The sequence below is a fragment of the Corvus brachyrhynchos genome, unplaced genomic scaffold (genome assembly GCF_000691975.1).
Source record: "Corvus brachyrhynchos isolate BGI_N302 unplaced genomic scaffold, ASM69197v1 scaffold33, whole genome shotgun sequence".
NCBI classification, from domain to species: domain Eukaryota; kingdom Metazoa; phylum Chordata; class Aves; order Passeriformes; family Corvidae; genus Corvus; species Corvus brachyrhynchos.
This window is the reverse complement of record NW_008237254.1, coordinates 728,902-737,391: the sequence shown is the minus strand read 5'-3', so window position 1 is coordinate 737,391 and position 8,490 is coordinate 728,902. Positions and strand designations below refer to the sequence as shown.

Sequence of the window (8,490 nt, the reverse complement as noted above, 5' to 3'; positions counted from 1 at the left end):
AAGAGAAGAAGTCAAAAGAAGACCAAATCGTTGGAATGAACATGGTCAAAAGTTTCTTTGATTAGATTCACTGGACATTTTAGAAAATACTCTGCCTTGATTAAAGCAATATATTTAATGAGCAAGACTAGAATTCAAACTAGTTAGGAGTATGACCTATGTGACTTGAGAATTATGAATGTTTCTGCACTTGGGGCTCTGCCAGTTTCAGAGAAATAAACAGCTCTGTTAGCCAAGAAATAACTCCTCCTCTGCAGGGCTTCATCGGATGAATAACGGTACAAAAGCTTTTGTACTTTTGTAGTGATTTTCATTTCACAGTGGTTGTGCTGGAGTGTGTATATTTGTTAGGAACCTTGGGCATTTGTTTTTGAAAGGCATATATTTATCTTCTCTTACCTACATCTAGCGATGATCAGAATATCAGAATGCCATCTTCCTTCAAAGTAAGTGATTTAGGAAGAAACAACTTTTTGGTAAATTTTAATTTATTTAAATTTTAATTAATTTGTAATACAAATTAACTCATTATTAATTAACTTCTTTTGCTTGAGAGTATACCAACACACAATATTAAAACATGTTCCATTTATTTCAATTTTATTTTTAAAAATATCTCAGAGGCTGGAAGAACACTGCTCTATTTTATATTGGGATAGAACTGCAGCATGGGAGCTTAAATATTATATGTATTACTAGATGCATGTTTTCATTTTTTGTCTTTTTCAGTCATAGGAGATAGAAAATGAGGAACTTAAGACAGCCTTTTTACACATTTTTGACCTCGGCTAGGACATAGTGAATATCACATTCCATGTTTCTAAAAGCAGGCTATCTGAATTTGTTTAATAACAGTCCAGGAAACAGGGATCCTGTGTATACCTCTGATGCTTGATAGAGTAGGTTCCTGCACCTGATCCAGATGGGAGGGTTACTGTTACATTTGGCCTCCACTTCAGCAAAGGGAGTTTAGCTGAAATTAGTGCGTGCTAATTTTGCAATCAACAATAGTGATTTTCACAATTTTTTGAAAAATTTTTAGACATATCTAGAAAATTCAGAGATTTTAGTATTCCCAAAGATACCCTATACCAAGTGCTTGTACAAATCCTGGGGTTTTTTCTCAGTTAAAACTGAGGGAAGAGGGTTACCTGATTTACATTGTGCGAGGTTTTCCAGGGAAAGCTGATAAGAAAGCTATGTTTTGTTCCTACCTCTGTGAGTGCTCTTAGCTTGTTTCTAGGTGTGGTTAGGCACGCTGACACAAAACAACAGAATTCTTCCATAGCTACTTATACCAGTGATGTATTTTATATCTTAGATATTATAATAGCATGCAATTACCAGCTCAGGAGACTTTAGCAAATCAGAAGCAACAGTGATGTCACTGGTCTGTGCTGTTGATATGTGTGCCATGGGCTTCCTGTTGATGCAAGGCAGAAGAGAACATGAGGATGAGATTAAAATTGACACTGGCATAGTAATGTGATTCTTGATGCTTTGGAAATTTATAGTGCAACTTAATAAATACTCTGTTAACAGCAATTCAAAGAGCAATGTGTTCTCAAATTTAATGATACAATCACAAGGCTATTTGCCTTGGAGTATATAAATACCTAGTAGTTCTTCTCATGTAGGATTTTGGTTCATTTAATAGATTAGGCAGCAGTTCAGTAATTAGATAGCATAATTTACTACATGGAACTTCCAGTTATGTAAAAATTTAATTCTGTTTTATTTCCTACTTGTCTAAGAGACTTTTATAGTGGGAACATGAATTTAGTAATATAGAGATGTGTCTTCTGTTGCAAACATTTCTTAGGTAATTATGTCTCTGTTACATTGATGGCATACTTGTGAAAACCAAATGCACATCAGACCCTCTTTATCTCTGTGATTGTGAGCTAAATTCAACCTTGTCATTGAAACCACCCTGAAGTTTAATATTGAAGAGCAAATTAATTGTTCCAATAGACTTTCTCTTGGAGAAGGTTGTGATGGCAACCAAGCTAGAGCTTTTGGCCAAAATGAGAAAGTTTTCCCTCAAGAGCATTGCAAATATCTCCCCACTGAGTAATCAGGCATCTTTCTTCCTTTTTGGAAACTGTCAGAGAGACTCACACTAGTACATTGCTTCCAGGGATCAGGCTTAACCACATGCTGTTAGGAACAAAGCACAGATCACTCAAAAGGGAAGAAAGAAAGGGAAGTAAAGGACACGAAACAGAGAATGGAAGTGAAGTTTTGATAAGAGGAATGGGAAATGTGTTGACGCAAACCACAAAAGACAAGTGAAGTTTTGATAAAAGGAATGAGAAATAGGTAGGAGTGATAACAGGACAGAAATGAAATGGAGAATTCATTGTCAGCTGGTAGGCATGTCATGAGTTTATTCTCAAGGTTGTGAAGTTGGTGCTGTTTTGTTTTTCTCCACCCGATGCACATAAATGTTTAACACTGTAGTGCAGTGTCCCTGATGTGGCTGATGCTGCAGTGCAGAGCTGTGTCACCCCAGAAGGAGGCTGAGGAAAAGGTGTCACTGGCAGCCTTGGGAGATATGGCCAGGGCTGTGACCCTGCCTAGTCGCAGGGGATGGGGCAAGGCAAGGCACTGCAAGCCTGGATCCTACCCTGGGGATTTAGACTTGCAGAACTGCTTCCAGAAGAGGAGAAAAATGTTCTAGGGAGATCACACGTATTTTTATCTCTTTCTTTCTCTCTTTGCTTCATCTCAACCTATTACAAAATAAATTACCTAAGATAAGAAAGAATCCTAAAAACCATTCTTTTAAGTGCAATGGATGTGAGAAAGCTAGTTTTTTCATGGTTTAGATCCCGATGGGACAATGTCAGCATGTTGAGGGTCTTCCAGAATAACGGTTATTTCTTCTGTTGGACATAGAAAATCAGGTGGACAAGACTTTCCACGGAGAAGTTTCTGATGCTCTGCATCTCATTGTATATCTGTGTGGATGGGTGGGGTGTGTGTGTGTGTGGGTGTGTGTGTGTGTGTGAGACTAAGTTTTACCTAAAGAAAAGCTTAAAAAATCCTATATGGCTGTCTCAGTCCTGCCAGGGTTGAAGGCTTTTCCTAACAACCTGCAAATTTGAATGCAGACAGATGTAGCAAGCAAAATATACATCCAGAGAATAAATTGTATTACTGTGTGTAGATGGAGCATTAACTCTAAAACTAGCTAGGAGGCCAACAAAATATGGCAATAGTAGATTTCACTGTCTCAAAAAAGAGATATCTTGTTAAAACACAATGTGAAAATCTATCTGCAAGCTTCATAAATTGGCATCAAAAAACTTCCTTTTTGTCAAACAATGTATGTAACTGTCATCCCTAATAATGCGCTTTCACCTAGACAATAGTGCAATCATGTATGGCTGAGGATTTTTCTTTCACATTACTCATGCAAGCTGTGTGGGGCAGAGGAAGTTTTTGCCATTACAGCAGAGAAAAGGACGAGGATTTGCTTTGAATATAGGCAGAACCATAGTAAAAACGTTACTTGACATCTTTACTCTTTTGTAGCCCATGGAGTCATCTTTAAGCTTTTTTTTTCTTTTCGTTGCATTTCATTATATGTTAGAGAACTAACCACTTAGTGCTCATAGAGTATCAGGAATCTGTTACTTTAAACAGAAGGAACAAAATCTCATGCAGAAGGAGACGGCAAACTATGGAAATGAGAGGTCAAATGGCTTTCCAAAGGTCATGCAGCTCTAAGACTACTGGTAGCATCCATATTTCTTGTATCTTTTAAATCTCACAGTATCTTTGTCCCAGGGCATCTTACTTGCTGTTTTGGTATTTTTTAGAGATGTGTTATTTGCCCATAGAGTTCCATGTCAGGCAAATATAACATCTTCATTTTCTGCCCTTGTATTCAGTCCTGTCCCGTCCAAACTGATTCAGCCATCCCTTGAAATTACAGCTATGGATGAAACTGCTAAATTAACCTTACAGCTACCCCTTCATTTTAATAATAATAATAATAATAATAATAATAATAATAATAGTAGTAGTAGTAGTAATAATACTACTAATACTACTACTAATAATAATAGGAAAAATTTGTTTGAAAAATTGAATTAAATTAAACCTTCCTCAGCTAGGAATAAATTAGATCATCAACTCCTACCTGTGAAAAAGATTTAAGGAGAATACAGATGGACATTATGCTGGTTATAGATACAATGTGTTTTCATTAAAAATAAAGTGCTGTAACATCAGAAATAAGACTGATATTTCCTTTTTATGACCTAGAATATTTTTAATTGTCTACTTACAGGACAGTTTTTGGCTCAGGCTCCAGCTACTTTCTTTTTCCCTGGGATGATGTAAGAACCATATCTATTCCCATATCCATATTTAAAATGAATCATCTTCTGAGAGAGTAAGATGAACTATTACAGGGGAAGCAGAAAGCCCATGCCATCACATCTGAACAAAAAGATATTTTAGCAGGAGGCCAGCAGTACAAAAGAAAAGTCTCCCCAGAGGTTCTTGCTTTATTCACAGCTAGAATGACCTAAAAATAACATATTGCTGCATAGAATCACAGCTATATTATTCCCCTTGCAGTGTTAACAGCACTTCAAGCCAAATTAAAGAAGCCATTCTAAATTTAGTTTTCCGAGTCTCATCTTTCCTTCTTCTCTGACTTCTGCTTTATAATCTACTCCTTTTTTTTCTGTTTAATTAAGGAAATACTATTTAATTCCCCACATGTCTGTCTTGATAATGACATATACTTGAAAAGGCACTTTTTGATGCACACCCTCTCCAGTAGTTCTGTTTCCAGAAATTCACAAGGTTTGTCTAGGATCCAGACAGAATCTCAGTACATTACGAATTTCTGAGCAGTAGCTGGTGAGAGTAGCATTGGGGTTAATTATAGTGTAAACTAGGATACTTCTGACTGGATATATTTTCTCCTACTTTGATTCATCGGATTCATTTACTTAAAATAACACAATATGGTAGACTTATTTGTTAAAGGTCAAAATTATTTTATAGTAGATTAATGTCACATCGATTTTTGTGCTAGGCAATTATTTTTAGCACCTTATTTACTGCTACAATACTAATAGTAGGTAAAAAAAAAAGGTGTGTATGTTAATTAATGTTCTCTGGTTTGGTTTTTTTTACAATGTATCCTCTTATTTCCAATTTGCATTGTATAATGCTCATCAGTCAGTGCCAAGAACCTTATGTGTATCAGAAGCATCTTCTGGAACATCAGAGGCCAGATTCAGTTGCTGTTCAGTGTATATGCAATAGTCGTTTTCTGCTAGGAAATAATAAAACTGTGTCATTTGGTTGCAATTGCATCCTCACTCACACTAAGGTGTTGGCTTTAAAGGGTTCTTATAAACACATGTAACTAATAATTTTTGTTGGGTTTTTTTTCAGGAGACCAGAGTTGAGAAGCAATAAATAAGAGCTTAAGTCTCTGCAGGACACACAGCTTTGCAGTGTTCTTTGTGCATGTTCATTTACTTCCTCTATAAAAAGGTTTCTAAGAGCTTAAACAAAACCCTGAAGAGGAAGAGTATGAACTTTTCCTCAAGATAGCAAAAAAACCTGCATAATTTTCAGTCAAAATGCAAACCATTCTTCTACAGAAGAAATAGATACAGTTTGGGGCAAGACTGGTGGGTAAAGTGCAGAACTTTCTCAGTTTCTCTACAGTAATCTCTGAACAAGTTGCCAAAAATAAGAAAATGTTTGAACCTGGAGGATATGGTGCATCTATAGCTGTTTGGGTACTATGGACTTTGTCAATGTACTATGGACTGTATCAATTCACTATTCCTTCGAATTACTCCCATTCCTATTTCCAGTGTTCCAAAATGCTTCTATTAGGATAGGGGGAGGAAACATCATGACACTGGCCCCCAAAATCAGCTCTGCTTCTTGCACCACAGTGAGGGATCTACTGTCAGAAAAAAACCCCCCACACTGCAATAACTAATAATTTCAATGTTCAAATAATCATCTCTTAAGCATGTACAATAATTCCTCATGAACATAAATGAAGTATATGGCCCCATTTCCTGCTAATGTTTCACATTCTTTATTTGTTTTTATTTCCAATCCAGACTGCTGCAATTTTGGGGGGGAAAGAGGGAGAGGAGAGAATGAAGATGAGACTGGAACACTAGTTTCTTAAAAAAACTATGTCTAGCATGTATTAACTGTATCAAAACTCAGGCTATCACAAGGCTGAAACATGAGCTGAACCCCTGTATGGCTGAGATGCCGTTAAGATTGACATTGATAGGACTAGCTGGAGTTGGAATTAATCTCTGACTTGACACTCTTGTGAGTTAAAGAACAGGAAGAGCAGTTAAAAAGAAAGGGAAGAGGGGGCTTGTACTCAGTTACAACAAATTAAACTGATCAGCATTTTCCTCAAGTGCTAAATTTGCAGAAATTTTCCAGAACCAGCTCATTTCACTGGCATATGTGGAAACGAGGGTAGTATTGAATGAGTTTTCAGAGGCAGACTCGAAGGCTTGTGAAATTATTTGTAACAACTCCACTTTGTGTTATGACTCCAGACAGAGCTGTGGTTTTTCTTTGTTGAAATGAGAATCCAGTATCACCTTCGTCATACCCCTGCTATTTATTTAACTTACTGCACTTCCAGTATTTCCATGGCAATGTTGGGCAATGGAAAGGGATCTTAGGGCCTTGGGGTGATTGGCTGAAGAATCAGGATCACAGGTAGTGTTTTCTTCATAGCTTTCAACAGCAGCAAAGAATATTGAAAGGAATGGGGAGACCCAATAGTTTAACAGGCTACTCCAAGGCTGGTGTCACTGGCAGAATTTTGGGTTTTTTAGTCTTGGTATGATCTATACAATGCCAGGCCTGCTGACACCTGATGGAATGCACCTTTCTCAGAGGGGAAAAAGGGTTTTTGCACAGGAGTTACAAGGGCTTATCAACAGAACTTTAAACTAGACTGGAATGGGGAAAGGAAAAAGAGGAGACTTGCCACTAATAAATAGTGCGGAGGCACATGAAGGGTTGAGGGACTATGTTCAGTCTTCTCCATGGGGTGTTGGCTGCAATGAGATACATCTGCAGTGTTTCTACAACAACATGTGCAGCATGAGTCCGTGAGATACATCAGTGGTGGGATGAGTCCTCTGACTGAAGTGCCTTGTTGGAAGGTTATAGGCTCTTCAGGAGGGATAAGCAGAAGAGGCAATGGTGGTGATGGTGGTAGGGTGGCATTGTGTTTAACGGAGGGACTGGAATGTGTGGAGCTCACATGTGGCAATGGCCCAGTTGAGAGCCTCTGGATAAAGATTAAGGGACAAGCAAACAGTCCATCACCATGGGAGTCTGCTATGGACCATTGAGCCAGGATGACAGTACTGATGAATTGTTTTTTAAGGAACTAAGAGACACCTAATTCAGCCACCCTTGCCCTTATGGAACAATCCATCTTGCCAGATATAACACACAGGTAGTACAAACAGGTCCAGAACACCCCTAAAACAGTTGTGTTATAACTTAACTGGAAGGACATAGACCTGTTAGAATGAGTCCAGAGGAGGGTCATGTAGATGATTACAGGGATGGAGCACCTTTCCTATGAGGAAATGCTTAGAGAATTGGCATTGTTCAGCCTGGAGAAGACTCCAGGGAGTCCTGATAACAGCCTTCTAGTACCCAATGGGGGCCTACAAGAAAGCTGGTAGAGGGACTTTTTGCATGGGCATATAGTGATAGGATGCCTTTAACCTGAAAGATAATTGGTTTAAATTAGATATCAGGAAGAAATTCTTTACTTTGGGGGTGGTGAGGTGCTACCACAGGTTGGCCAAAGAAGCTGTGGATGTATCACCCATAGAAGTGTTCAAGGCCAGGCTGGATGGGTCTTTGAGCCACCTGGTGAAGTGGAAGATGTCCCTGCCCATGGCAGGAGGATTGGAATGACATGATCTTTAAGGTGTCTTCCAATCCTAAGCATTGTATGATCTATGATTCATGGTACAGATACTAAAGGAGGCAACTATGAAAAGTGCCCTTCTTGGTTTGTTGCTTTTTAACAGAGAGGTTCTAGTGAGTGAAGTAGTGGCTGGTGGCCATCTTGGATACAGTAACCATGAAGCAATCACGTTCAAAATCTTGGATGACAGGAGAAGAAGTGCCAGCAAAATGCCAACCCTGACAAGAGGAGAGCAGACTGCTCAGGGAATTAGTGAGATCCCTGAGAATATGCTTTAGAAGGTACTGGGGTCCATCAGTGCCAGTCACTTTTTAAGCTTCCCAAGCACACAGGAACAAGCAATTCCAAAATGTTAGAAGTCAAGCAGGTGAGGCAAAAGGCCAGCTTGGCTGAGCAGGCACCTTCTGGAACTAAGGTGAAAAAACCAAAGTGTATGGCTGTTGGGGCCGTGTAGCCCTGGGAGAGGGGCCCTGAGGGCACAGACACGGGGTTTCCCTGCCCCTGCTCAGCCT

General features: G+C 38.8%; 1 long non-coding RNA gene across 1 annotated transcript in view; it reads left to right on the top strand.

Moving 5' to 3' along the window:
- The first annotated feature begins 332 nt into the window (after positions 1-332).
- LOC108445747 overlaps positions 333-8,490 on the top strand; it is a 12,973-nt gene continuing 4,815 nt past the window's right edge. Inside the window, exon 1 of the long non-coding RNA XR_001860704.1 lies at positions 333-446. This is a non-coding gene — a long non-coding RNA (uncharacterized LOC108445747). The remainder of the gene's footprint in view (positions 447-8,490) is intronic.